This window comes from Ranitomeya imitator, chromosome 3, assembly GCF_032444005.1.
Source record: "Ranitomeya imitator isolate aRanImi1 chromosome 3, aRanImi1.pri, whole genome shotgun sequence".
In the NCBI taxonomy this organism is placed as follows: Eukaryota; Metazoa; Chordata; class Amphibia; order Anura; family Dendrobatidae; genus Ranitomeya; species Ranitomeya imitator.
The window spans coordinates 253,616,900-253,633,317 of NC_091284.1; the positions used below are offsets into that span (position 1 = coordinate 253,616,900).

Consider the following 16,418-nt stretch of genomic DNA (forward strand, 5'->3'; position numbering starts at 1 on the left):
TCTAGGGGAAATGATAGGGCTGATAAAGCAGCCAAAGCAGCAGCAGTCAAACCCTTACAACAGGTCCATACTGTAAATCCCACGGAAAATACTGAAGATAGACTGAGACAAGCACAGGAAGATGCAGGAGAAGAGGAGAGGGACAGGTGGAAAAAGGAAGGGGCAGAAGAACAAGCGGGAATTTGGAAGAAAGATGGACTAATATGTCTACCTAGAGCCTCGTACCCGATTGTAGTTGGTGGATTGCACCACCCTACGCATGTGTCTGCAAATGCAATGACACTACTGGCAAAGCAAGTCTGGTTGGCTCCAGGTTTTGGCAACTACGCAAGAGACTATTGAGCTGCATGCGCTATATGCCTGGCACATAATCCCGGACAGACAGCAAAGACCCCTATGAAGCACCACGTCCGACCTCTCTACCCGTTTCAGCGATTACAAATAGACTTTATCCAGCTGCCAAAGAGTAATGGGTATGAGTATGTGCTGGTGTGTGTGGACATGTTCTCGGGGTGGCCAGAGGCCTATCCAGTTCGGAAGGCTTCAGCCAAAAACACTGCTGTAAAGCTAGTTGCCGAACTGGTGCCCCGTTATGGTCTCCCTGAAGTGATCGAGTCAGATAGGTGTGGAGACCAGACTGAACCAAAGGATCCATTTTGTCTCCCAGATGAAATCTGCTTCTGCACAGCAAACTTGACATTTCCTTTTATAGAAGTAATCACGCGCGCATTTCTCCTTGATATTGTAGCCTTTCACCCACATACCAGATATTGTAACTTTTCACTAGTATAGATTTGCTTTGTAAGTGATTATGAAATATGAGCGCTTGTGCGCATGTCTGTAAATGCCTAACTTCTTACTATATAAAGAAGGGGCAGCGCCCAGTGAGGCAGGCGTGCTCCGGGGCTACCCCTGTTTATGAACACACAACCTTTGTGCTGCGTGTCATTTACTTGGATTCCTCAATCCAGGAAGCCAGGGACGGAAGAGGACTCAACATAGGGGTACTCATTTCACTGGAGAAATATTTCAAAATGTACTAAAAATGTTGGGTGTTGAAAGTCAGTTACACACTCCGTATCATCCTCAAAGTTCTGGTAAGGTAGAACGCATGAATGGAACTTTAAAATTAAAAATACAGAAAGCCATGGCTGAAACAGGAAAGCCTTGGACAGAATGCCTTTCACTGGCCCTTTACTCAATACGCAATACCCCAAGGGGTAAGACTAAACTGTCTCCATATGAAATTTTGTTTGGCAGGACTGCCAATTTAGGATGTTACTTTCCACAGCAACTTGTGTTAAATATTGAATCACTGACTTCCTATGTGCAAAATCTTCAGAAACAATTAACTAAGGTGCATGCACAAGTTTTTGCTTCCCTTCCAGATCCTGATAACACTGAAGGAAGTCACAAGTTGGAACCAGGTGATCAAGTCTATATAAAAAGACACACCAGAAAGGCTCTTGAACCAAGATTTGACGGACCCTTCCAAGTCCTGTTGACAACACCTACATCAGTCAAGCTTGAAGGAAAGGCATCATGGATACATGCAAGCCATTGCAAAAAAGCAGTATAAAACTCATGATATTGATGTTAATAATGTTAACCACAACGAAGGCATGGGAAAGACTAAATTCTTTAGCCCCTTTGAACAATAGATTCGTACAACATCATAGAAAATTAGTGCACGACTTGTTAAACAATACACAAACCCTGACAGATTGTTGGATCTGTACCCATTCGCCGGTATCAGCCACAAGTATACCTTTTCTAGCAGTTCCCGTATCAGCAGAAGAAATATTCGCTTGGCCTAATTGTTCAGACAACCTGGCCAACAACCAAACTGGTAATACTAGGCTATGGAATACTACAATCGCCATACCAATTGTGGGATGGGTAGAATTTCCTTGGTGGCAGGGTAATCTCTCAGGGAGTAGTACACATCTACAATATTTGGCCTATAAGGGTGGAGCCTGGGTCCCTAGGAATAAGACTGGATTAACTAATTTAGGACAGGTCCCCACAGAAAATCTACAGCTCAGTTTCAGTACAACCGCCCCTCCCTCTGATGCTTTCAAACCTGTAGTATTGGAAAGATACATAGATAATAGAAAATGGGAACATTCTGAGTTGTTCCCCCAAGGTGATGATAACAGTTGTACAAGTAAGCCGGGGAACCTGGTTTGTAATGAATCCAATGAGTATGTCAACGGAATGCATGTATGTGGTAATCCCGCAGCCGGGTACTGTAGCCCCTTGGGACAAAAACCCTCTTGGTGTATGCTTCAAAATGTATCTAGTTTTGTGGATTTGGCTCACAGATTGGTATTGCAGCACTCAGCTCTATGGGATCTGCCTGAGGGTACATTTTGGATATGCGGAGAAGGAGCATATAAATGGCTTCCCGTAGGTATAAAGGGTACTTGTACATTAGGACGCCTAACCCCAGCTACTTTCATAATTTCAAATAAACAAGTGAATATGCAAGCCGTACCCAAGCACACACTATATAAAAGAGCTGCAGATAACTCACCACGTCCCTCGGGGAGGCCACATATAGTACAAATGGGAATTCCCAACAAAATTGCTAGTACCATTTTTATTTATTCTATGTTAACACAAATGTGGGATAAATTAGTTAGAGCCACGGATTATCTAGATGATCAGATCTGGGATATATTGGATATACTAAACACTAGTGTAGCTGTACAGAATCAGCTTATAATAGTCGTCAACCAACATACCCTGGTATTGGATTACCTAACTGCCTCACAAGGGGGTATGTGTCAAATCATTGGACCCACCTGCTGTCATTATATAGACCCGAATAGTACTATGAGTATGACATTTAAATTAAAGGACGTACAACGACTCAGAGATCAGTATGACAAAGACAATGACCAGAATAAGGATAGCTGGTGGTCAGATACCTTTTCTTTTCTTAACCCAGCCAACTGGTTCAGAGGGATCGGTGGGTGGGTTGCCGGGATTATGCAGAGCATAATACATATAGTTATGATTATTGTAATCATATATGTGTTATTCAAGATTGTACTCAAGGGTATCTCAGTATGCACAAATACATTTTGTGTAATAGATGCAAGAGTATAAAGTTTATTATTGCCGTACTAATTTTCTTTTATATTTTAGTATACTGCCGCATAAAGAAGAAAATGCACAAGCTTCATGCAAAAATTTATGACAAATAATAAAAGAATATGTCAAAGGGGGGAATTGTGGAGACCAGACTGAACCAAAGGATCCATTTTGTCTCCCAGATGAAATCTGCTTCTGCACAGCAAACTTGACATTTCCTTTTATAGAAGTAATCACGCGCGCATTTCTCCTTGATATTGTAGCCTTTCACCCACATACCAGATATTGTAACTTTTCACTAGTATAGATTTGCTTTGTAAGTGATTATGAAATATGAGCGCTTGTGCGCATGTCTGTAAATGCCTAACTTCTTACTATATAAAGAAGGGGCAGCGCCCAGTGAGGCAGGCGTGCTCCGGGGCTACCCCTGTTTATGAACACACAACCTTTGTGCTGCGTGTCATTTACTTGGATTCCTCAATCCAGGAAGCCAGGGACGGAAGAGGACTCAACATAGGGGTACTCATTTCACTGGAGAAATATTTCAAAATGTACTGAAAATGTTGGGTGTTGAAAGTCAGTTACACACTCCGTATCATCCTCAAAGTTCTGGTAAGGTGGAACGCATGAATGGAACTTTAAAATTAAAAATACAGAAAGCCATGGCTGAAACAGGAAAGCCTTGGACAGAATGCCTTCCACTGGCCCTTTACTCAATACGCAATACCCCAAGGGGTAAGACTAAACTGTCTCCATATGAAATTTTGTTTGGCAGGACTGCCAATTTAGGATGTTATTTTCCACAGCAACTTGTGTTAAATATTGAGTCATTGACTTCTTATGTGCAAAATCTTCAGAAACAATTAACTAAGGTGCATGCACAAGTTTTTGCTTCCCTTCCAGATCCTGACAACACTGAAGGAAGTCACAAGTTGGAACCAGGTGATCAAGTTTATGTAAAAAGACACACCAGAAAGGCTCTTGAACCAAGATTTGACGGACCCTTCCAAGTCCTATTGACAACACCTACATCAGTCAAGCTTGAAGGAAAAGCATCATGGATCCATGCAAGCCATTGCAAAAAGGCTTCTACATAATAGTTCTGCCTTTAATTTTTGTGGTTGGTACATTTTCATGGACTCCAGGTATAAGCATTAAGGAGCATAAGAATCTGACCAATAAACATGAGGCAACGTGGTCTTGGACCAATAGTACCAAAAATAGAACACAGGCAAACTTTACATGTGAAGCATCAAAATCCTGCCCGTAATGAAGATCCAAGTAATGGGTAGAGGTAATTTGTATCGCATGTATAAAGATTCTACAGATTGGAGAAAAGTTTTATATTTTATAGAAAAGGCTTATTCCAATTTATATGTTAATGTGTCCTCTATTAATAGTACAGGGATTATGATTAATGCAGAGAAGGATGCATTGTACCTTTGTACTAAATATAACCATACTCCAATTTTTGAATTATTTTATAGTTATTCTATAGAACAAATATTCCAGGAAAGTGTGAAACTTATGAAGCAATTAAAAACTCAATATCAGACTATATTAAGTGAGGAAGGATTATATTACTGTGGCAATACCAGTGAAATTACTAACAGAATGTTGTTTGGTATATATATATATATATATATACAGAATGTGACTCAACCAAAATTCACGTCTTCCAATATAGTGCCTATACCAGGAACCTGTACTAATGTAGCTACTCAATTACAGAAAATGAGGGTACATTTCAACCTGACCTTCCCAGATTTCCCTAAATGTAACAGAAAGAAAAGGGAATGGTATGATACGATTCTGGGAGGAGCAGGGGTTGGAATGGGAGTAATGAATGGTATGCAAATGGAAGTTCTAGCCAACAAATGGAGTAGCGCAGGACAATATATGTCACAAGCCCTGAAAGTAGGAGCTTATTGGCTACCAACCGCCTTTAAAGCCCAAGATAAAGCTTTGTACATTTCAGAGATGATTAATGAGTTATTAAAACAGAATATTGATTTCCAAAATACAGCAGGGATAAATATAACTAAGTTGTTTAACTTAACATATTGTGGGTTAGAAGTAATGAATTATCAACTACAGAAACAAAATGCCCAGACACAATTGATGACAGGAAATTATAATGTTTGGAAAAGCCTGATGAACATTACACGTGAAGAAATGTGGTTTGAAGAAAGGGGAAAACATGTCATATGTACTGATTTGTATTGTTCAGTAGTATTTTCCTTGTATCAGGTAATGCCAAACTCTACACAAGTATGGTGTAAATTATTTGTTCTACCCATTATAGTTATGAATGAGTATTGGTACCCAGAGGTAAAAGGTAAATATGTAGATGCTAAGAATCTTACACATGATTTATCTTACTGTCATCTTACGGATAAGGGTTATGTCTGTGGTGTGGGAACACCAGAATATGAACCATGTTTAGTTCAACACCAGAGTAATATCTGTAATATGCTTAGAGTACCTGTTGGAACAGTGGAAACCTTCATGGAAGTAGCACCACGATATGTATGTTTAGTGACAAACAGTACAAAGACCACATCTTATCTGAATGTTAGTTCACCTTACGTTGGTTGTATATCCAATCTTACATCACTGAAATGGGTGAATGACACATATTATTTTTTTCCTGAGAAAGAAATCTTCCGGAATCAGGTATTAAAAATTTCTGAATTAAAGGTAGAAATTCCAAAACCATTGGACCTAACGAAGTTAAAAGAAATGTTAACTCAATCTGCTGAAGTAAAAGAATATATTAAAAGTTTCAATTATTCACTACAGAAAGTGTTGGTAAAAGCACACATAGACTCCGGTAAGATAATAGCACTTGGCTCATCTATCCAACACCTGACTGAACACCACTGGTATGATATTTTCTTAGGATGGTCACCTTCAGCTAATAAGTTTTTTTCATTCTTATGTTATCCTCTAGTGATTCTAATAATTATTATTGCCGTATTAACTTTTTGTAATGTTTTAGTATACTGCCGTATAAAGAAGAGAATGCACAGACTTCATGCAAGAATTTATGATAGATTATAAAAGAATATGTCAAAGGGGGGAATTGTGGAGACCAGACTGAACCAAAGAATCCATCTTGTCTTCCTCCTGAGAAATCTGCTTCTAAACAGCAAACTTGACATTTCCTTTTATGGAAGTAATCATGCGCGCATTCCTTCTTGTTATCATAGTCTTTCACCCACATACCAGATATTGTAATTTTTCACTAGTATAGACTTGTTTTGTAAGTGATTGTGAAATACATGTGCGCATGTCTGTAAATGCCTAACTTTTTACTATATAAAGAAGGGACAGCACCCAGTGAGGCAGGCGTGCTCTGGGGCTACCCGTTTATAACCACACAACCTTTGTGCTGCGTGTCATTTACTTGGATCCCTACATCCAGGAAGCCAGGGACGGAAAAGGACTTAACATTTCCAGCAAAAAAAAAAAAAAAAAAAAACACATTGGAGAATATAGGTCTCAATTCAAAGTGTCTTTGCCAGAAGAGTTGCAACATTTTTGAGAAACTGGAGGTTGGGCAAAAAAAAAAAAAAAATGTTGTAATGTGTGTTTTCACCCTGGCCAGAACCACCATTCACCAAAGTGGGCAAAATATGAGCAGAACAAAGCGTGGCGATACCCACCCTACAAATTCTTCAAAAGTTACCCCACTTTAGTCCAGGTTGGAGTTGTCCAGTCTAAAATCCCAAGTCTACTCTGTGACTGCTCGCAGTACACGCACTCCACACGGTTAGGATCCTCTGCTGTGCAATCAGTGCAAATGTACTGCGTGAAAGTATAAAAAAAGTCTAGTCAGATTGTGGCTACGTGACCGCCATTCCTGGCGCTGACACCGGAGAATCTTCACAGCGACAGTGTAACTGCAGACTTGACGATTTACACCAGACAACCCCTTTAAGCGGCACAGCTTACTCCACCACACCCGTTCAGTAACACGAGGGTGTAATACGCCAGTCTCAATGGCTCACTACTTGGACGCCCATTTCTGAATCACATGTAAAATAATAGCACCTACACAGATTCCATAATCTGTATATAGCGCTAACATTCTCCACAGAGCTTTACAGCTTGCACACATTATGATAATGTTGGCGCCTGCTCTCCCCGGGGTTCGCATGACATACTCACATCACGCCAGCCCTGCCGCCAATCACAGGAAACGCACACCTGGAAGAAGCGAGGGCTGCTGCTGCACTCAGGATTTCCTCTGGGTGTCCATCTCACCCAAAAGCAGCGAGTGAAGAGGTCAAGTATTGGCTGCAGGGCTCGCGTGACATAACTGTGTCATGCAGGCGCCAACAGCACAGAATGGCGCAGGACAGGTGCTATTATTTCCCATGGGGAAGCATGGTATTGAGAGGGGGGTTGTCGGAGTAGTGAACCTTGGAGGACTGACACATGAGGGGTCTCGGGTCCGGACACAAGAGGCGCACGGTTTCTGCCATGTCGCACACAAGTCTCGTCACTCCCCTGCCTGCCATGGCTGCGCCCATGCTACATTTCGGGGCCATGTGAAGTTGCACGGCAGGAACATGGCTCACACGCTGCCGGCCACTCACAGGAAGTCCCCGCACAAGGAGCTACGAGCAGCCTCCGGTGTAACATAAGGAAGTCCATAACTTCTGGCACATAACGGTCCCGTCTCACCTCAGTGTCGTTCATCGAGGACTGACCCTTCCCCCACCTCCTGCGAGCGTGGTGCGACGTAACCGTCCAGCGCCGGGGTCACAGCTCGTAGGGCGTAATGTCTGCTCACCCGCCCGGGAGTCGCGTGTGCTGCAGAAACCGCGCCCCCAATGGGACGCGCGGCACGGACGTGCTGTACAGAAGACCGTGTGCCGCTCGTTATCTTGTCCTGCCGCTGTGACCGGCCAGTCCCAGTTGCATATCTAGACCCCTCCCTAGCATGGCCCTTCCTGCCCAGGGCCGTCCGTGAAGCAGACCACCTGTCCGCTTCTGGCCCTCGTACACACATTGCAGTCAGCCTTCATAGCATTGGCGACCTCCAGCGTGGTATTACACAAGGGCTAAAAAGCAGGTCTTGTCATAGAGCACTATCCCAGAAAATGGGGCTCAAGGAAAGTTCAGTTATATAAGGCTACTTTCACACTAGCGTCGTTTTGGAGAAAAAGCGCATCCTGCAAAATTGCTTGCAGGATGCGTTTTTTCTCCATAGACTAGGCTACTTTCACACTAGCGTTTTCTGCAATCCGTCACAATTCGTCGTTTTGCAGAAAAAACGCATCCTGCAAAAGTGCTTGCAGGATGCGTTTTTTCCCCATACACTTGCATTGACGACGCATTTGCGATGGATTGCCACACGTCGCATCCGTCGAGCGACGGATGCGTCGTGCTTTTGCGGACCGTCGGGAGCAAAAAACGCTACATGTAACGTTTTTTGCTCCTGACAGACCGCTTTTTCCGACCGCGCATGCGCCGCCGGAACTCCGCCCCCACCTCCCCGCACCTTACAATGGGGCAGCGGATGCGCCGGAGAAATGCATCCGCTGCCTCCATTGTCCAGTACGTTAAACGCTAGCGTCGGAATCTGTCCCCGACGCATTGCGACGGGGAGATTCCGACGCTAGTGTGAAAGTAGCCTAACATTAACGACGCATTGCAACACTTTGCCATACGTCGCAACCGTCGTGCGACGGTTGCGTCAGACCGTCGGCACCAAAAAACGTATGTAACGTTTGGTGCTTTGTGTCCGCCATTTCCGACCGCGCATGCGCGGCCGGAACTCCGCCCCCTCCTCCCCGCAGCTCAGAATGGGGCAGCGGATGCGTTGTAAAAAATGCATCCGCTGCCCCCGTTGTGCGGCGCTTCCACAGTATGCGTCGGTACGTCGGCCCGACGCACTGTGACGGGCCGAGTACGACGCTAGTGTGAAAGTAGCCTAACCTGACTAATGCCACCCCCCCACAGATGTCTGATGGCCGAACAATGGCGCCCCCGATTGTGGGAAAACAGCTGTGGCTGGTTTCACATTTGCGGTTGTGTCCGGCGCGTTTCTGACCCATACATCCGCATGCATCTTGATTTCCTATCTTTAACCCCTTCATGACCTTGGGATTTTTCGTTTTTCCGTGTTCATTTTTCACTCCCCTCCTTCCCAGAGCCATAACTTTTTTATTTTTCCGTCAATTTGGCCATGTGAGGGCTTTTTTTTTGCAGGACGAGTTGTACTTTTGAACGACATCATTGGTTTTAGCATGTCGTGTACTAGAAAACGGGAAAAAAATTCCAAGTGCGGTGAAATTGCAAAAAAAGTGCAATCCCACACTTGTTTTTTGTTTGGCTTTTTTGCTAGGTTCACTAAATGCTAAAATTGCCATTATGATTCTCCAGGTCAGTACAAGTTCATAGACACCTAACATGACTAGGTTATTTTTTTATCTAAGTGGTGAAAAAAAATTCCAAACTTTGCTAAAAAAAAAAAATTGCGCCATTTTCCGATACTCGTAGCACCTCCATTTTTCGTGATCTGGGGTCGGTTGAGGGCTTATTTTTTGCGTGCCGAGATGACGTTTTTAATGATAGCATTTTGGTGCAGATATGTTCTTTTGATCGCCCGTTATTGCATTTTAATACAATGTCGCGGCGACCTAAAAAATGTAATTCTGGCGTTTCGAATTTTTTTCTCGCTACGCCGTTTAGCGAAAGGTTAATGCTTTTTTTTAATTGATAGATCGGGCGATTCTGAGCGCGGCGATACCAAATATGTGTAGATTTGATTTTTTTATTGATTTATTTTGATTGGGGCGAAAGGGGGGTGATTTAAACTTTTATATTTTTTTATTTTTTTCACATTTTTTTTAACTTTTTTTTTACTTTTGCCATGCTTCAATAGCCTCCATGGGAGGCTAGAAGCAGGCACAACTCGATCGCCTCTGCTACATAGCAGCGATCTGCTGATCGCTGCTATGTAGCAGAAATGGAGGTGTGCTGTGAGCGCCGACCACAGGGTGGCGCTCACAGCCACCGGTGATCAGTAACCATAAAGGTCTCTAGGACCTCTATGGTTACCATCCTGACGCATCGCCGACCCCCGATCATGTGACGGGGGTCGGCGATGACGTCATTCCCGGCCGGAAGCGGTAGTTAAATGCCGCTGTCTGCGTTTGACAGCGGCATTTAACTAGTTAATAGGTGCGGGCAGATCGCGATTCTGCCCGCGCCTATTACGGGCACATGTCAGCTGTTCAAAACAGCTGACATGTCCCGGCTTTGATGCGGGCTCACCGCGGAGCCCTGCATCAAAGCAGGGGATCTGACCTCGGACGTACTATCCCATCCGAGGTCAGAAAGGGGTTAACATTGTAGACGCAGGTGCCTGCATTTGCTTACACATGCATTTTTTTGTTTTTTACGTTGTGCGGCGGGGCGCAGCTAACGCACCATGTTGCAATTTTTGAGGCAGCAAATTTCCGTCAAATATGTGCAGGCATGTACATGCGGATGAGTGCGTTAAAAAAACGCATTACTGTCTTTGCGTACGCATGCATTCAATGTGCTTGCGTACTTCGGACTGCGTATGTCCAGGAACTGATTGAGACACGCCCTCCTGGAAATATCAAACGCATGCGCATAAAAAGCGCAAAAGCATGTAAAAATGCAAAAGCTGCTGTTTTTTTTGCTGTCATACGTAAGCTGAAGTGGATAAAAAAAGCGTTATCATGCATTTGCATGCCGTTGCAGATGATACGCTGCGGACTCAACCGCAAATGTGAACCTAGCCTATCTCCGCTAACTCCCCTCACACATGAGATGTCTGATGGCCGAACAATGGCGCCCCCGATTGTGGGCCAACATCTATGTCTGCTAACTCCCCTCACACGAGATGTCTGATGGCCGAACAATGGCGCCCCCGATTGTGGGCCAACATCTATGTCTGCTAACTCCCCTCACATATGAGATGTCTGATGGCCAAACAATGGCGCCCCCGATTGTGGGCCAACATCTATGTCTGCTAACTCCCCTCACACATGAGATGTCTTATGGCCAAACAATGGCGCCCTCAATTGCGGGCCAACATCTATGTCTGCTAACTCCCCTCACACATGAGATGTCTTATGGCCAAACAATGGCGCCCTCAATTGCGGGCCAACATCTATGTCTGCTCACTCCCCTCACACATGAGATGTCTGATGGCCGAACAATGGCGCACAAAGTGTCTTTTAGTGTGTGCAGACAAAGAAACAATATAAATCTGGTATCGCTGTAATAGCACCGACCCAAAGAATAAAGTCATCTAATCAATTATAACGCACAAGGAATGGTATAAACGTAAATAAAATCAATTCTTCACCTGCTGTTGATTTTTTCATTGTGCCTCCCAAAGATCGCAGTAAGACTCGGCTCACTTTCTATCCTGCGCTCTGGGCCAAGCGCTGACACCGGGTTTTCATGTAAATCTCTGAAATATATAATTCAGACAGAACCTTCAACAGAATATTCCCTATATTGAAAGAGATGGAATCACTGTGGATGTTGTCTGCCCTGTGATCTGATGTTGTCCGTCTTTTTAGGTGTGCATAAAAGCGCGGTCCGCCACTGTTTTGTGCACTTCTGAAAAAAGGAAACAGCTGAACAGAGGCCAGACGAAGTCCAGAGCAACTCTGCTGCCTCATTATAGTGAATGGATCCCACGAGGGTTTCATCTGAATCACATCACTCAGCGATTTAGATGGAAACCCCAAAGTGCTCAGCGCTGGATAAATGTGATTCTAAATGTTGTGTTAAATGTTCCCCATAAAAGCTTCAACTCCACAAAAATACCAAGTCCCCACTCAGGTCCGTCACCTGTCAATGGATATATAGGAGGCTTCAACGATACTACAAAGGCTCTGGAAAAGTGCTATAGGTCCTCGCACCCCAAAAGAAATGCAGTGAATTCTGTGCTCCTAAATCCAAATGCCTCTCTCTCTTCTGTGCTCAAGTGTGCCTAAAACACATTCAGCATCCACATGTTTTGCAATTCTTGAAGGCATAAAAGAGCATAGTGAGGTCAAAAATACTCTGTTGTAAAAAAAAAAATCACAGTAATAAGCAACTGCTAGTCAAAAGATGGAAAAAAACAGGGTATTTAGTTGATACTTTTTTTGCAAAAAAATGTATACTAAGCTGCTCCACCAATCATCGGGGACAGGGGTGAGGTGCCAGTCCACACTGGGCACATTTCCACACTAACCGGTATGTATATAATATATATTTGTTGTGCATGGGCTTCTTTATTAATTTTCTTGGACTTCTATGTCCAGCTTGTGTAGTTATATTTGGTTAGTCTGGCGCAATTTTTGATTTTTCCTGAGACATCTGTTATGGTTAGTAAGTGGATCCCTGTATATTGGAGGCACCTGTCCCCTGCCCGTTTAGGTGCATGCTGAGGGTAGCACGGGGATTGTTTCCTTCTGTCATATTTTTATCTGGTATTATCATTAATAAAGCTTTTTGCATATATATATACCTGGACTATTTGCTGCTTTTTTCTTCGGTTGGTTTGGTTTATTACATTGCAGTTGGTCCATTATGGTCCTATTTTTGGTCCCATTCTCTCTACGTATGAGTATACCCCATTTGGGTTAAATAATAATGTTGGTGACCTCGTTCTTTTCCACAATATTGTTCTATTTAAGGTATACCCATATAGAGCAGTCCTAACTAATGTATATAATCCCTATCTGATGTATTTAAAAACCTGATCATCTGTATAGTACCTGTATAAGCAGGGTTCAGAGAGGGAATATCCATGTGGACCTGCTAGATGGAACAACTTTAATGCAAATGACCCACAAAGGAGTGGTGGACTCCCCAGTCTTGTAGAAACAAGAGAACAATGATAGAACCAGAAACACATGGGCTACTTGCACATTGAACAAGTCTGTAGGAACATGTTCACACCACCAAGAAACTTGACACAAAAGAGCACAGTGAGGTCAAAAATACTCTGTTGTAAAAAAAAATATAATTGTTCATTGGTTTCTACAAGACTGGGGAGTCCACCACTCCTTTGTGGGTCATTTGCACTAAAGCTGTTCCATCTAGCAGGTCCACATGGATATTCCCTCTCTGAACCCTGCTTATACAGGTACTATACAGATGATCAGGTTTTTAAATACATCAGATAGGGATTATATACATTAGTTAGGACTGCTCTATATGGGTATACCTTGACGATTGGTGGAGCAGCTTAGTATGCATTTTTTTGCAAAAAAAAAGTATCAACTACCCTGTTTTTTCCATCTTTTGACTAGCACTTGCTTATTACTGTGATTTTTTTTACAACAGAGTATTTTTGACCTCACTGTGCTCTTTTGTGTCTTCAAGTTTCTTGGTGGTGTGAACATGTTCCTACAGACTTGTTCAATGTGCAAGTAGCCCATGTGTTTCTGATTCTATGTTTTGCAATTCTGTAGTGATGAGAGACCACCTAATTTATGGGTGCGTGTATCCAGAAGCATGAGCTGGGCATAATGTACTGCTCACTACAGCGTACTGGTCACTACATCTTGCTGGGCACTACAATGGCAGTTTGCAGTTTACTTAGTAACATCCACTGCTTCTTGTTTCTGGAAATTACCCATGGAGTCAAAATTGTCACTACACCTATACAGTAGATAAATTCCCAAAGAGAATAAAAAAAAGCAAGGACATTTTTTTTTAGAAAAAACGTGAATCCCTCAAATGGTGAAAAAGATAGCAATAATAGGGACCTAAAACATAACATTTATTGAAATATTATTAACCCCTTTACCCCCAAGGGTGGTTTGCACGTTAATGACCGGGCAAATTTTTACATTTCTGACCACTGTCCCTTTATGAGGTTATAACTCTGGAACGCTTCAACGGATCCCAGTGATTCTGACATTGTTTTCTCATGACATATTGTACTTCATGATAGTGGTATTAGGTTGGTCTGCAAGTCAGACCATCAGGGATATTGGATGGTTGCCAGATATGAGGATGCTCGAGCAGTAATGGGACAGAGACAGAATGATCTGTTTCCAACGCCATAAACTTTATTCAATCACATCTGCCCTTATATACTCTTTTGAGTGGGCGTATACATTCTGGTCTTGCGCACATCAGCTGTTTATTACAAATGAGATCATCATTAATTGATCAGGTGATTTTCCATTAGAAGTGAACTGTGAACAGGTATTTAATATCTTAAGGTCCTAAAATCAATGTAATTAGCCTCACCCTAAGGCTATGTGCACACGTTGCGGATTTTGCTGCAGATCTGCAGTGGTTTTGATGCTGCGGATTCACAGCTGTTTTCCTTGAGTTTACAGTACCATGTAAACCTATGGAAAACAAAATCCGCAGTGCACATGCTGCGGAAAAAAAGGCGCAGAAAAATAGCATTGTTTATTCCGCAGCCACGCCTGTTCCTCACTAGGAATCCGCAGGTGTAAAACCGCAGGTGTAAAACCGCAGGTGGAATCCGCACGAAATCCTTATAAAATCCGCAGGTAAAACGCAGTGCTTTTTACCTGCGGATTTCTCAAAACAGGTGCAGAAAAATCCGCAGAGGTTCCATCTACGTGTGCACATACCCTTATACAGTTTACAACCCATTATCTACCTAATAGGTATCACCACCCGTCATTAGATGCCTCATATCAATATAACTTTTAGGCGTAGTAATGTCAGCAGCTCTAATCAAAGGTCAGAATGATAGGAAAGCTAGACATGTCCTAGCATGTCTTTACAATTAGAAATATATATATAAATTACAGGAATATGTTACTGTGGTACCTGATTTCCCTATCAGTGGTAAAATTTCTTTGATATGATGCGTTTATTTGTGAAAAAAAAAAACAGAAATTTGGCGAACATTTTGAAAATTTCGCAGTTTTCCAACTTTGAAGTTTAATGCCCTTAAATCACATAGATATGTCACACAAAATAGTTAATAATAAGTAACATTTCCCACATGTCTACTTTACATCAGCACAATTTTGGAACCAAAATTTTTTGTTTGTTAGGGAGTTATAAGGGTTAAAAGTTGACCAGCGATTTCTCATTTTACAACACCATTTTTGTTTAGGGACCACATTACATTTGAAGTCACTTTGAGGGGTCTATATAATAGAAAATACCCAAAAGTGACACCATTCTAAAAACTGCACCCATTAAGGTGCTCAAAACCACATTCAAGAATTTTATTAATCCTTCAGGTGTTTCACAGGAATTTTTGGAATGTTTGAAAAAAAAATGAACATTTAACTTTTTTTTCACAAAAAAACGACTTCAGATCCAATTTGTTTTATTTTACCAAAGGTAACAGGAGAAATTGGACCCCAAAAGTTGTTGTACAATTTGTCCTGAGTACGCGAATACCCAATATGTGGGGGTAAACCACTGTATGTGCGCATGGCAGAGCTCGGAAGGGAAGGAGAGCTGATAGGGTGGTCTCAAATCGACCATAAGGTATATTGGATGGTTGTCAAATATTATTATTATGATCGCTCGAGCAAGATGGATTCACACAAGGACAAGTTGTATTTGTCTAAAAGCCATAAAATGTATTCAACAGGTTCTGCCATTATATACCGTACCCTTTTAGGAAAGGCATTCATATTACTACTGTGTGCAAACTATTGAATATCTAAAGCCTTTATTCATGTGAAAAGTAGATAATTAATATAATTAATCTGGACAACGATCGTTAATCATTACTATCTGATTGTTCCCATCACTAACACCCATATTAGGCTCCCCTTTGAGCAATACACTGCTTGGCAGCAATTTTAGATACGTAGCTTATTGTAAGATCACAGTGATTCAGCAAAAGAGGTGAAATATAAGTCATATTAAAATCCATATATATATAAAGATAAGCCATAGGGGTCTCTGAATACCTCTGAATACCCTATCAATCCCCCCTTTTGAGAACATATATTCTTCCCTAACCCACAAGTACTTCAAAGGCCTAATGCCAGTGTCGGGCTTCCCGAACTCCCCAAAAGGTGGGAAGATCATATTCTATTTTCAGTTATACCATCTATATATATAAGAGGCATCGTGATTACTCGCTAATCCCGCCCCCTGCACAGTAGCTCTGCCCCCCACCACATCATCACACATAATCCTGCCCCCACCCCATTACCACACAAAATCCCGCCCCCACCACTTTACCACACACAATCCCGCCCCCACATTACCACACAATCCACACCACACATAATCCCACCTGCCCACCACATCACCACACATAATCCCGCCCCCCACTCCATTACCACAAATAATCCCGCCTACCACCACAC

General features: G+C 42.5%; 1 protein-coding gene across 1 annotated transcript in view; it reads right to left on the reverse strand.

Annotated features, from left to right (window-relative positions):
* The window catches only part of LOC138669690 (periphilin-1-like), a 177,612-nt gene that overhangs the window by 157,431 nt on the left and 3,763 nt on the right, over window positions 1-16,418 (reverse strand). Inside the window, exon 2 of the mRNA XM_069756387.1 lies at window positions 11,456-11,563. The gene's annotated coding sequence lies outside the window, so the exon portion shown is untranslated. The remainder of the gene's footprint in view (window positions 1-11,455; window positions 11,564-16,418) is intronic.